Genomic DNA, 15,030 nt, shown 5'->3' on the forward strand with positions numbered 1-15,030 from the left:
AAATGTAGAACAAAAGATAGTGACAAAGGAAAATCCTGTATCTCTCTCTCAAAATAAAAATTGCCCGGGGCGGGGGCAACCTACAATAGATAAATGGATCCAATAAAATTTCATTTAGGCATGAATATTATCAGTCATGTTACTATCACAGCAAGAATCTTTATCCTTAACCAAATATCATATTTCCTCCATTATGGGAAAGCTTTTCCCAATGTAATTTGAAGGTCATTATATATTTTCCAGACCATTCTTTCCTCAGCCTTCACTTCTAGGAATTACCAAAGTAAAACAAAAGAAAACAAAAAATTCAACGTGTCATATATCTGTCAAGGGGTTTGTTCTTGCTAAATTTCCATTACATGCATAAAATGATGATGAACAGGCTACTCTTAAATTTTCAGAGTAAATAAGGGAGAAAACTAAATTCAGAGCAAGAAAGTGAGTTTCACAGGAGGGTACTTTACCTTGGTACCAAAATCTAAGTCTTGGCTAGCTGATGTAGGCCATGAATCATCAGGACCAGGTTTGTCGGAAAGCCTTTAGAGCAAAAATATACAACAAAAACATGTTCATTTATTTAAAAACAAAATTTCAAAAATTAAGGGAAAGGTCAGCTATCTGTTTATTCAAAGAAGTCTCTTGGTATAATTAAAAGTTGGCCTCTGGTTTTTTCATTTTTTAATTCCAGTAATAGTAACATTCAGTGTCTTATTAGTTTAAGTTGTACAATATAGTGATTCACCAACTCCATAGTCACCCCGTGCTCATCATGACAAGGGCACTCCTTCATCCCCATCACCTCTTTCACCCCTCCCACCAATCACCTCCTCTCTGGGAACCGTCCGTTTGTTCTCTGCAGTTAAGAGCCTATTTCTTGGTTTGTCTCTCCCTTTTGTCTCCCTTTGCTCATTCGTTGTTTCTTACGTGCTACATGAGTAAAATCATATGGTATTGTCTTTCCCTGACTTTTCTTTTTTTTTTTTTTTTTAAATTTTTTTTTTCAACATTTTTTATTTATTTTTGGGACAGAGAGAGACAGAGCATGAATGGGGGAGGGGCAGAGAGAGAGGGAGACACAGAATCGGAAACAGGCTCCAGGCTCCGAGCCATCGGCCCAGAGCCTGACGCGGGGCTCGAACTCACGGACCGTGAGATCGTGACCTGGCTGAAGTCGGACGCTTAACCGACTGCGCCACCCAGGCGCCCCCTTCCCTGACTTTTCTTAACCTACTACTCTCAGACTCCATCCAGGTGATTGCAAATGGCAATATTTCATTGTTTTATGGTTGAGTAATATTCCAGTGTGTGCATGTGTGTATGGATATACATATACACACACATACATACATATAGGACTTCTTCGTTCACTCATTTGTCAATGGACCCTTGTGCCGGCTATTGGAAATAATGCTGCAATAAACACAGGGGTGCGTGTGTCCTATGGAATTCGTGTTTTTGTATTCTTTTGGGTAGTATCCAGTAGTGCAATTACTGGATCATAGGAGAGTTCTGTTTTTAAGTTTTTGAGGAACCTCCATACTGTTTTCCACAGGGGCCGCACCCATTTGCATTTCCACCAACAGTGCAAAAGGGTTCCTTTGTCTCCACATCCGCGCAAACACTTGCTTCTTTTTTCTTGGAGTATAGCCATTCTGACAGGTGTGACGTGGTTTCTCATTGTAGTTTTGGGGAGCATCTTTTCATGGGTCTGTTGACCATCTGTATGTTGTCTTTGGAAAAATGTCTGGTCATTTCTTCTGCTCTTTTTTAAACTGGGCTTTTTCGAAGGGGGGGGGATGTTGACTTGTATCAATTTTTTATACATTGTGGATACTACCCCTTTACTGGATTTGCAAAACATTTGCAAATATGTTCTCCCATCCCAGAAGTTGCCTTTTAGTTTTACGGTTTGCTTCACTGTGCAAAAGCTTTGTAGTTTCATGTAGTCCCCCTAGTTTGTTCTTGCTTTATTTACCTTGGCTCAGGAGACATAACGAGTAAAATGTTGCTACAGCCAAATTGAGAGAAATGATGGCCTGTGGTCTCTTCAAGGATTTTTTATGGTTTCAGGTCTCACACTTAGGTCTTTAATTCATTTTGAGTTTATTTGTGTGTATGGTAAAGAAATTGGTCCAGGTTCATTCTTTGGCATGTGGCTTGTCCAGTCTTCCCAGCACCATTTGGTGAAGAGACTGCCTTTTCCCCACTGGATAGTCTTTCCTGTTTGTGGAAGATGAATTGACCGTACAGTTATGGATTTATTTCTGTGTTTTCAGTTCTATTCCAAGAGCTACGTGACTGTTTTTTACGCCAGTACCCACCATAGTGTTTGGATTACTACAGCTATGGAATAAAACTTGAAATCTGAGATTGTGATACCTCCAGTTTTCCTCTTTCGCAATATTGCTTTGGCCATTCAAGGTCTTTGTGGTTCTATACAACGTTTAGGATTGATTGTCTAGCTCTGTGACAAATGCTGTTGGTATGTTGACAGGGATTGCATTACATCTGTAGATTGCTTTGGGTAGTGTAGACACTTTCAAAATATGTATTCTTCCCATCTATGAGCGTCAGATGTCTTTCTCTTTCCGTCACCTTCAATTTCTGTCATCAGTGAATGAATGGAAAACATCTGCAGCCAAAGAGTCTATCCAGAACACTATCATTCAGATGGAAGGAGAGATGAAGAGGTTCCCAAATAAATACTAAGTGAGCTCAAAACCAACAAACCACCTCTGCAAGAAATGTTAAAGGGACTCTTTAAGTGGAAAAGAAACACCTAAAGTGACAGTATTAAAGTGAGAAGCGCAAAAGCAATAAAAATGAGTATATCTGTAAAACATCAGCCAAAGTATTCACTATATCACTATATCACTCAAGTCAAAGGCACTGGGTGACAGGGGCACCTGGATGGCTCAATCGCTTGAGATTTCCACTCTTGATTTCAGCTCAGGATGTGATGCCAGGATCAAGGTATTGAGCCCTGGTTGGGCTCTGCACTGAGCATGGAACTTGCCTAAAATACATCCTCATTATCATTCTCTCTCTTTCTCTCAATCTTCCCCCATTCCCCCCACCCCACCCTCCCGTGCCTGTGCTCTCTCTCCTCATAATAAAAGGCACTGGGTGATAGGATGAATAAAATATAGAACTAAAGTAACAAAAGAAAACTGCAGTCGCCATACCAGGTCAGACAAATAGATTTCAAAATAAAACTGTAACAAGAGACAAAGGAAGACATTATAATACTAAAAGGTATAATACAAAAAAAGACCAAATGTAAACAAATATGCGCTTAACCTGAGATCATCGAACACAAAACTGTAAAAACCTAAAGTAAAGAACTGATACTCACAAAAACATAGTAGGACACTTTAACACCCCAATGACATCAATGGCGATATCATTCCACAGAAAATATACATTTGTATATTTTCTAACAGCATGCACTTGGGTTCGAGAATCGGTGAAGAAATACTCGACATGGAATGTGGGATAGCACCATGTCATTTCCAAAGAACGACTGCAGCTGTACGAGAAGATTCCTGAGGCCTCCCCAAAGGGTGGCACATACATTTGTCTAGACTTGGAAGCCAGAGAATAATCCTGACACCCACCCTTGTGTACTCCACTCAGCCGTTTGGGGAGACAACTGATCTGCTGTGGGGTAACTGCCTGGAGCCTCCTGGGACCTAAGCCTAAGCCTAACGGTAACCCTAACCAGAACCCTCACCCTACACGTAACCCTATATATCACACTAACTTTACAACAGATCCACATCCGAGCATGTGCCCTCACTTCAGCCTTCCATGCAATTCACAACACTGATGTCGCTTTGACCCTGGCGATGTCCCTGGAACGAACCATAAACCTAGCTAAGGCCCTCTCCTCATGGGGACCCAATTCCAACATCTGACAACAGCATGCACCCTGGTTCAAAAATCGGTGCAGAAATATTCGGCATGGGAGATGGAACATCACCATGTCATTTCCAACACTTGACTGCAGCTACAAGAGAGGATTTCTGAGGCCTACCCAAAGAGCGTCCCATAGAGTTGTCTGACCTTGGAACCCATGGACTAATCCTGACTGTCACCCTACCTTGTGCATTCCACTCAGCCCTTTGTGGAGAAAACTGCACTGCTGTGTTCCGTGCATAGAGCCTCCTGTGACCTAAACCTAACCCTAACTGTAACTCTAACTGTAACCCTCCACCTACACCTAGCCCTATCACAATAACTCTACATGAGACCCACAGTCGCCCATGTGTCCTCATGTCAGCCCTCCATGGAATTCACAATACTGATGGTGCGTCGGCCCTAGCAAGTCCCTGGACCGAATCTAACACTACCTAAGGCTCACTCGCCATGAAGAGTCAAAGCCAACTTTGACAATAGCACGACCACGGGTTGGAGAATTGGTGAAGAAATACTTGGCATGGAGCCTGGAACATCACCATGTCATTTGCAAAGCCGATTGAAGCTAAAGGGGAGGATTTCTGAGGCCTAGCCGAAGAGCGTACAATATACTTGCCTGGCCTTGGACCCAAAGACCATTCCTGACTGGAACCCTCCCTTGTGCACTCCCTTCATCCCTTCATGGAGACAAATGAATTGTTGTGAGTTCAGTGCCTGGAGCCTCCTGGGAAGAAACCCTAACCCTAACCGTAACCCTAACCATAACCCTGAACCTACACATAACCTTTTCTCTAAATCTAACACTACGCTTGACTCCCACCCTTGCATGGGCCCTCAACAGAGCCCTTGAGGAATATCATGGGACTGGAGTCACATCAGCCTAGGTGACTTCCCTGCACCAAACCCAAACCCTAGCTAAGGCTGTCTTCAGTTGGGGAACATTTCCAAAGTCTGACAGCACGAACACCCGTTTGAGAATCAGTGCAGAATTACTTGGCAAGGAAAGTGAAACATCACCATGTCATTTCCAAAGCAAGAAAGCAGCTACAGGAGAGGATATCTGAGGTCTACCTGAAGGGTGGCCCATAGAGTGTCTTGCCTTGGACCCAGAGTCTAATCCTGACTGGCACCCTCCCTTGTGTACTCCACTGAGACCTTCATGGAGACAACTGCTCTTCTGTGGGGTCAGTGCCTGGAGCCTCCTGAGACCTAATCTTAACCCTACCCATATCCCTAACCATACCCCTCACCCTACACCTAACCCGATCTATTGCACTAACTCTACACCAGACCCACAGCTGCGCATGTGCCCAATCTTAAGCCCTCCATGGAATTCACAAAACTGGTGTCCCATAGGCCCTGGCTAAGTCCCTGGACCGAACCCAAGCCGTAGCTAAGGCTCTCTCCCCATGGGGACACAATCCCAAAGTCTGACAACAGCACACACAAGAGTTCAAGAATCCTTGCAGAAATATCGGCAGGGAACATGGACTATTACCATGTCATTTCGAAAGTGTGACTGCAGCTAAAAGAGAGGATTTCTGAGACCTAATCGAAGAGCATACCATAAAGTTGTCTGGCTTTGGAACCCAAGGACTAATCCTGAATGGCACCCTTCCTTATGCACTCCATTCAGCCCTTTGTGGAGACAACTGAACTGTTGTGAGTTCGGGTCCTGGAGCCTGCTGGGACCTAACCCTAACCTTAACCCTGTCCATTACCCTCAATGTACACCTAACCATAACTCGAACCATAACCATACACTTGACCATGCACCCTCACATGGGCCCTCAATTCAGCCCTCAAGGCCGATCATGAAACTGGAGTCGCATCAGTCCTGGCGACATCCCTGGACAAATTCCTAACCCTAGGTAAGGCTCTCTCATCATGGGCACCCAATTCCAAAGTCTGACAACAGCAGGCACACGGGTTGGAGAATCGGTGCAGAAATACTCGGCATGGAACCTTGAACATCACCATGTCATTTCCAAAGTGCCACTGCAGCTGCACGAGAGGATTCCTGAGGTCTACCCGAAGGATGGTCCACACATTGGTCTGGCCTTGGAACCCAAACACTACTCCTGACCGGCACCGTTCACTTTGTACTCAACTCAGCCCTTCACAGAGACAACTGCTTTTCTGTAGAGTCAGTGCCTGGGGCCCCCTGGGACCTAACCCTAACGCTAACCATAACCCTCAACCTACGCATAACCCTATCTCACTAAGTATACACCAGACCCACAGCGGCACATGTGCCCTCACTTTAGCCCTTAAGGGAATTTATAACACTGGTGTCGTTTCAACACTGGAGCCTTCCCTGGACTGATCCCTAACACTAGTAAGGCCCTCTCCCCATGGAGACCCAATTCCAAAGTGTGACAGCAGCATGTACACAGGTTCGAGAATCGGGGCAGAAATATGCGGCATAGAAGCTGGAACATCACCATGTCATTTCCACAGCGTGACTGCAGGTGCATGAGAGGATTCCTGAGACCTACCCGAAGTGTGGCCCATAAATTTGTCTAGCCTTGGAACACAAAGACTAATCCTGACTGGAAACCTCCCTTGTGTACTCCACTCAGCCCTTCGGGAAGACAACTGCTCAGCTGTGGGGTCAGTGTCTGGAGCCACCTGGGACATAACCCTAACCGTAACCCTATCTATAACCCTCAACCTAACCCTATCTATCTCACTAAGTCTACACTAGACCAACGGCTGCCCATATGCCCTCACTTAAACCCTCGATGGAATTCACAAAAGTGTGGCTTCAGACATGGTGACGTCTTTGGAACAAACCCTTACCCTAGCGAAGGCTCTCTCCCCATGAAGACCCAATTTCAAAGTGTGAAAATAGCACGCACATGGATTCGAGAATCGGTGCAGAAATACTCAGCATGGAACTTGGAACATCACCATGTCATTTGCAAAGCAAGACTGCAGCTGCACTAGAGGATTCCTGAGGCCTAAACGAAGAGTGGCCTGTATAATTGTCGGGCCTTGGAACCCAACGACTAATCTTGACTGGCACCCTCCCATGTGTACTCCACTCAGCCGTTGGGGGAGACCACTGCTCAGCTGTGGGTTCAGAACCTGGAGTCTCCTGGACTCCATAACCCTAAAGTATAACCCTCAACCTACATTTAACCCTATCTCACTAAGCCTACACCAGACCCACAGCTGTGCATGAGTCCTCACTTCAGCACTCGATGGAATTCACAACACTGGTGTCACTTCAGCCCTGGCAACTTCCCTGGACCTAAACCTAAACCTAGCTAAGGCTCTCTCCCCACAGGGACCCAATTCCACAGTGTGACAACAACATGCACATGGGTTGGAAATCAGTGCAGAAATACTGGGCATGGAACATGGAACATCACCATTTCATTTCCAAAGCACGAATGCAACTGCATGAGAGGATTCCTGAAGCCTACACGAAGGGTCACCCATACATTTGTCTTGTGTTAGAACCCAAAGGCTAATCTGAACTGGCACCCTCCCTTGTATGCTTAACTCAGCCCTTAGGGGACACAACTGCACTGTTGTGGGTTCAGTGCCTGGAACCTCCTGAGACTTAAAGCTAACCCTAGCCATAACCCTAACCATAACCCACAATGTACACCTAACTACCTCTCTAAACCTAACCTTACATTTGACCTGCACCTACCCATAGGCCCTCAATTCAGCCCTGGAAGGAGATCACGAAACTCGAGTAGTATCGGCCCTGGAGATGTTCCTGGATGGAAGCTTAACCCTAGCTAAGTCTCTGTCACCTTGGGGACCCAATTCCAAAGTCTGACAACAGCACACACACGGGTTTGAGAATTGGTGCAGATGGTCGGCATAGAAGCGGGAACATAACCATGTCATTTGCAAAGCGCGATGGCAGCTGCAAGAGAGGATTCCTGAGGCCTACTTGAAGGGTGGCCCATACATTTGTCTGGTTTTGTAACACAAAGACTAACCCTGACCAGCACCCTCCCTTGTGTAATCCACTCAGCCCTTCGGGGAGACAATTGCTCTGCTGTGGGATCAGCACCTAGAGCCTCCTGGAACCTAACCCTAACCCTAAACATAACCTTAATCTATAACCATCAATCTGCACCTATCCTATCTATCTCACTAAGTCTACACCAAACCATGGCCGCGCACGTGACCTCACTTCAGCCTTCCATGGAATTCATAACACTGGTTTCGCTTCAGCCCCGGCGACATCCCTGCACCGAACCCTAACCCTAGCTATGGGTTTGAGCACGCACATGGGTTTGAGAATCAGTGCAGAGATACTCGGCATGCAACCTGGAACATCACCATGTCATTTCCAAAGCGAAACTGCCTCTACATGAGAGGATTCCAGAGGTCTACCCGAAGGGTGGCCCACACGTTTATCTGGACTTGGAACTCAAAGACTACTCCTGATTGGGACCCTGCCTCATGTACTCCACTCAGTCTTTCATGGAGACATCTGCTCTGCTGTGGGTTCAGTGCGTGCAGCGTCCTGGGACTTAATCCAACCCTAACTGTAACCCTAACCATATCCCGAAACATACACCTAATCCTATCTCTAACGCTAACCCTACACTTGACCTGCACCCTCACAAGGGCCCTCAATTCAGCCCTTGAGGGTAATTACGAAACAGGAGTCATGTCGGCCCTGGCAACATTCCTGGACCTATCTCTCACCCTAGCTAAGGTTCTCTACCCATGGGGACTCAATTCCAAAGGCAGCCAACAGCACGCACACGGGATGGAGAATTGGTGCAGAGATAATCGGCATGCAACCTGGAACATCATTATGTCATTTCCAAAGTGTGACTGCAGCTGCACAAGGGGATTCCTGAAGGCTACCTGAAGGGTGGCCCACACATTTGTTTTTCCTTGGAACCCAAACACTACTGACCGGCACCCTCCTTTGTGTACTCCACTCAGCCCCTTTTGGAGACAACTGCTCGGCTGTGGGGTCAGTGTCTGGAGCCTCCTGGGACATAACCCTAACCCTAACCATAACCATAAACTTCAATGTACATGTACCATATCTATCTCACTAAGTCTACACGACACCCACAGCCACGCATGTGCCCTCACTTCAGGCCTCCATGGAATTCACAACACTTATGTCGCTTCAGCTCTACTGACATCCCTGGACTGAACCCTAACCCTGGGTAAGGCTCTTTCCTAATCGGTATCCAGTACCAAAGTGACAAAACCACACAAACAAGTCCAAGAATCAGTGCAGAAATACACGACATGGAATCTGGAACATCACCATGTCATTTCCAAAGGGCAACTGCGCTGCAAGAGAGGACTCCTGAGGCCTACCGAAAGGTTGACCCATACATTTGTCTGGCCTTTGAAACCAAAGAGTAATCCTGACCAGCACCCTCCCTTGTGTACCGCACTCAGCCCTTCGGGGGCTGCACTGTTGTGAGTCCAGTGCCTGGAGCCTCTAGGACCTAACCCTAACGCTAACCATAAACCTAGCCTATAACCCTCAATCAACACCTAACCCTATCTACCTCACTAAGTCTACACCAGACCCACAGCCGCAAAATTGCCCTCACTTCAGCACTCCATGGAATGCACCACACTGTTGTCGCTTCCGCCCAGGCTACGTCCTGGACCGCACCCCAACCCTAGCGAAGTGTCTCTCCCCATAGGGACCCAATTCCAAAGTGTGAAAACACCAGGCACACGTGGTCGAGATTCAGTGCAGAAATACTCGGCATGGAAGCTGGAACATCACCATGTCGTATTCAAACTGCGACTACAGCTGCATGAGAGGATTCCTGTGGTCTACCCAAAGGATGGCGCATACATTTATCTGACCTTGCAACCCAACGACTAATCCTCTCTGGCACCCTCCCTTGTGTAATAGAGTGAGCACTTCGGGGAGACAACTGCTCTGCTGTGGCGTACGTGCCTTGAGACTCATGGGAAATAACCATAACCCTAAACTTATAGATAACCCTCAACATACACCTAACCCTACCTCAAACCCTAACCCTATACTTGACCTGTTCCTTCGCATGGAACTTCAAATCAGCCCTCGAGGGAGATCACGAACCTGGAGTCGCATCGACCCTGGTGATGTCTCTGGACCAATTCCTAATCTTAAGTAAGGCTCTCTCCCCATGGGAACCCAATAAAAAAACTCTGACAACAGCACGCACACAGGTTGGAGAATTGGTGCAGAAATACTCGGCATGCAAGGTGGAACATCACCATGTCATTTCCAAAGCACGACTGTAGCTGCATGAGAGGATACCTGAGGCTTACCTGAAGGGCAGCCCGTACATTTGTCTGAAATTTGAACCCAAAGACTACTCCTGACAAGCACCCTCCCTGGTGTACTCCAGTCAGCCTTTTGTGGAGACAACTGCTCTGTTTTAGGGCCAAGGCCTGGAGTCTCCTAGGACCTAACCCTAACACTAACTGTAACCCTAACTATAACCTGCAATGTACACCTAACTCTATCTCGAAACCTAACCCTACATTTGACCTACACTTTCGCATGGGGCCTCAATTCAGCCCTCGAGGGAGATCATGAAACTGGGTTGCTGCAGCCCTAGCAATGTCCCTGGATAGAACCTTAACCCTAGCTAAGGCTCTGTCACCTTGGGGACCCATTTCCAAAGTATGACAACAGCACACACACGGGGTCGAGAATCTGTGCAAAGATACTTGGCATGGAAGCTGGAACATCACCATGTCATTTCCAAAGTGTGACTGCAGGTGCACGAGAGGATTCCTGAGGTCTACACGAAGGGTGGCCCATACATTAGTCTGGACTTGGAACACAAAGACTAATCCTGCCTGGCATCCTCCTTTGCCTACTCCACTCAGCCCTTCAGGGAGACAATTGCTCTGCTGTGGGGTCAGGGCATGGAGCCTCCTGCGATCTAACCCAAACCCTAACTGTAACCATAAACTATATAACCCTCAATCTACACCTAACCTATCTATCTCACTAAGTCTACACCAGACCACAGCCGGGCATGTGCCCTCATGTCAGCCTTTCATGGATATCAAAACCCTGGAGCCGCTTCGGCCCTGACGACTTTCCTGGAACGAACCCTCACCCTCGTGAAGACTGTCTCCCAATGATGACATAATTCTAAAGTATGACAACAGCACACACACAGGCTGGAAAAAAGATGCAGAAATACTCGGCATGCAACCTGGAACAGCACCAGGTAATTTCCAAAGCGCGACTGCAGCCACATGAGAGGATACCTGAGGTCTACCCGAAGGGTGGCCCACACATTTATCTGGACGTGGAACCCAAAGACTGCTCCTGATTGGGACCCTCCCTTGTGTACTCCACTCAGCCTTTCGTGGAGACATCTGCTCTGCTGTGGGTTTAGTGTGTGCAGCCTCCTGGGACCTCACCCTAGCCCTAACCGTAACCCTAACCATATCCCGTAACCCACACCTAATCCTATCTCTAACCCTAACCCTACACTTGACCTGTACCCTCGAATGGGCCCTCAATTCAGCCATTGAGGGAAAATAAGAAACTGGAGTCGCATCAGCCCTGGCGACATCCCCAGTCCGATCTGTCACAGTAGCTAAGGTTCCTCCCCATGGGGACCCAATTCCAAAGTCAGACAACAGCACGCACAGGGGTTGGAGAATCAGTGCAGAAATACTCGGCATGGAACCTGGAACATCGCCATGTCATTTCCAAAGTGCGACTGCAGGTGCACGAGAGGATTCCTGAGGTCTACCCCAAGGGTGGCCCATACATATGCTTGGCCTTGGAACCAAAGACTAATCCTGTTCTGCACCCTCCCTTGTATACTCCACTAAGCCCTTTGGGGAAAAAATTGCTCTGCTGTGGGGTCAGTGCATGGAGCATCCTGGGACTTAACCCTAACCCTACCTGTAACCTTAACCATTACCCTCAACCTTCACCTAATCCTATCCATCTCACTAAGTCTATACCAGAAACCGAGTCACGCATGTGCCCTCTCTTAATCCCTCCATGGAATTCACAAGAGTGGTGTCGCTTCAGCCCTGGTGACGTCTATGGACCGAACCCTAATCCTAGTTAAGTCTCTCTCCCCATGGAGACCCAATTTCAAAGTGTGACAACAGCAGACACACGGATTTGAGAATCGGTACAGAAATACTGGGTATGGTACCTAGAACATCACAATGTCATTTCCAAAGCATGAATGCAGCTGCACGAAAGGATTCCTGAGGCCTACTCGAAAGGTGACCCATACATTTGTCAGGCCTTGGAACCCAAAGAATAATCCTGACCGGAACCCTCCCTTGTGATCTACACTCAGTCCTTTGGGGAGACAACTGCACTGCTGTGTGTTCACCTCTGGAACGTCCTGGGAGCAAATACTAACCCTAACCCTAAATTTAACAAGAACCCTCAACAGAAACGTCACCCAATGACCAACCCTAACCCTGCACTCGAACCACACCTTCGCATGGTACCTCACTTCATCCCTCAAGGGAGATTACGAGACTGGAGTTGCTTCTGGCCGGGCAACGTCCTTGGACCGAACCCTAATGCTAGCTAAGGCTCTCTCCTCATGGGGACCCAATACCAAAGTCTGACAACACCACATGCCTGGGGTCCTTAAGCAGTGCAGAATCACTCGGCATAGAAGGTGGAACATCATATGGTTTCCAAGGCTGGGCTGCAGCTTCCTGAGAAGCCATACAAATACAGTTGTATGGCCTTGGAAACCAAAGACTAATCCTGAACAGCACCCTCCTTTGTGCCCTCAACTCAGCCGTTCGGGAAGAAAACTGCACTGCTGTGGATTCAGCGACTAGAGCCTCCTGGGAAGAAACTCCGAACCCTCCCCCGAAGCCTAATCAGAAACCTCAACTGAAACCTAAACCTAACTCGAACTCTAAACCTACACTTGCTCTGCACAGTCGTTTTGAAGCTCAATTAGGACCTCGAGGTAGATAATGAGACTGGATTCTCTTGGAGCTGGCGACGTCCCTAGACCGAATGAATCCTAACCCTAGATAAGGCTCCCTCCCCATTGGACCCAAACCAACGTATGACAACACCACGTGCCTGGGGAAAAGAAGCGGTGCATCGTCACTTGGCAAAGAACCTGGAACATCACTATGTCCTTTAGAAAGTCAGGCTGAAGCTCCAGAGAGGATTTTGGAGGTCTAACTGACCAGTGGACCATACACTTGTCTGGCTTTGGAACACAAAGACAAACACTAACCGGCACTTTCCTTTGTGGCCTCAACTCAGCTCATCGGGGAGACAACTGCACTGCTCTGGGTTCAGCGCATGGTGTGTCCTGGAACATAACCTTAACCCTAATCCTAACCCTAACCTGAAGCAAAACCCTTAACCGAATCCAAACACTATATCGCCCCTAACCCTACACTTGACCCGCACCGTCTCATGGGATCTCACTTCAGCCCTCGAGGGAGATCACGAGACTGGAGACGGTTCGGCCCTGGAGATATCACTACATCAAACCATAACCCTAATAAGGCTCTCTCCCCATGGATACCCAATACCAAAGTCTGACAGCACCACGTGCCTGGGGTCCAGAGGCGGTGGAGGATCACTTGGCATGGAACCTGGAACATCACCATGTCGTTCCCCAGGCCCGGCTGCAGCTGCCTGAGTTGATTCCTGAGGCTTATTAGATCAAGATCCCATACAGTTGTCTGGCTTTGGAAACCAAATACTAATCCTGACCAGTATCCGACCATGGGCCCTCGACTCAACCCTTCGGGGAGACAACTGCAATGCTGTGTGTTCAGACCCTGCAATGACATGGGACCAAATCCTAACTACTAAGCCAAAGCCTAATCCTAACACTAACCATAGCCCTGATACTATCCCTAACCCCAACCATAGCACTACCCTACCATAAAACAAACCACAAATCCAACAATATTTTGAACCCTAATTCCTACACTGTAACCCTGAACACTAATCCGCAAATCCTAACCCAAACCCTAATCATAACTATAACGATAAACCCTGAAAATAAACCATAAACCTAACCCCTAAACCAAAACCTCTACACTCTGAACCTAAACCAAACACTGACCATCACCCTACATTACATCCTAAATCGTAACCCGAAACCTAACCCCTAAACCCAAGCACTAAATCCTAAACTCAAAACCCTAAACCCTAAATGCTAACCCTTATCCCCTGAACATGACTGAAATTGACCGTGATCCTAACCCTGATGCTAACCCTGACCCTAACCCTAACCCCTAAGCCCTACTCTAACCCTAACCGTCCCCCCAACCCTAACCCCTAAACCCTAACCTTAAACTTCACCATGATCCTAACCCTCTAACTCTAACCATCTAAACGTAACCTTAACCCTAACCCCTAACCGCTAACCCTAACCCTAACCCCAAGGACAGTCCTTCATCACCAGTCATGGGCTGTGAGCCAACCTTCCTCCTCCACCTCCTCCATTTGATAAGATAACCTGAACTGGATGAGGGATTTGTAAAGCATATCCATCTTCTTCATGAAACACTTTGTGGGAAAAATGTAGAGATCATTGTTAGGGCTTGGCAATTCAACTGCAAAACTGCCTGAGGACTTTGTAACATATCTCAAGTTTCTCAGGACATATGTACAATGGACTGTGTCATTTCCCTTTAATGAAGTCAGCTTTAGGTTTCTCTGGTCAAAAAGAAAGAGGATTTTTACACAAAGGCCAAGGTATCGAGAGTACTGATGCATATTTTACAAACACAATGTTTTGAGTTATGTGAAGGACGAGATGCACCAGTAAGTGTAGGTGCTTCAGATGTCCTGTGTGAAATGGAGCACATGCATTATATGACACAGACCTTGTGGTCACCATAATGGAAGCACCAGTGAAGGAGTGGGGGAACTTGAATCACACAGGAATAGAAAGGAATTTGAGGACAGTAAGCAGAGTTTGAGGAGGTGCAGAGGGGAGAGTCCTGGGTTCAGTGAGATGCAGTTGCAGGCTATTCCTGACCACAGCCTGAGCAGGGAGCATGAGTTCCATACGGAGCTGCTATGTGGGATCACTCTCAGTGCACAATGCAGGGTTCCTCTGCGAAATGTCATATTTGTCAAAGTGCACCTAGGTGATCATCTAAAAATGTTCTTGTCTC

This window comes from Neofelis nebulosa, chromosome 15, assembly GCF_028018385.1.
Source record: "Neofelis nebulosa isolate mNeoNeb1 chromosome 15, mNeoNeb1.pri, whole genome shotgun sequence".
Lineage (NCBI taxonomy): Eukaryota > Metazoa > Chordata > Mammalia > Carnivora > Felidae > Neofelis > Neofelis nebulosa.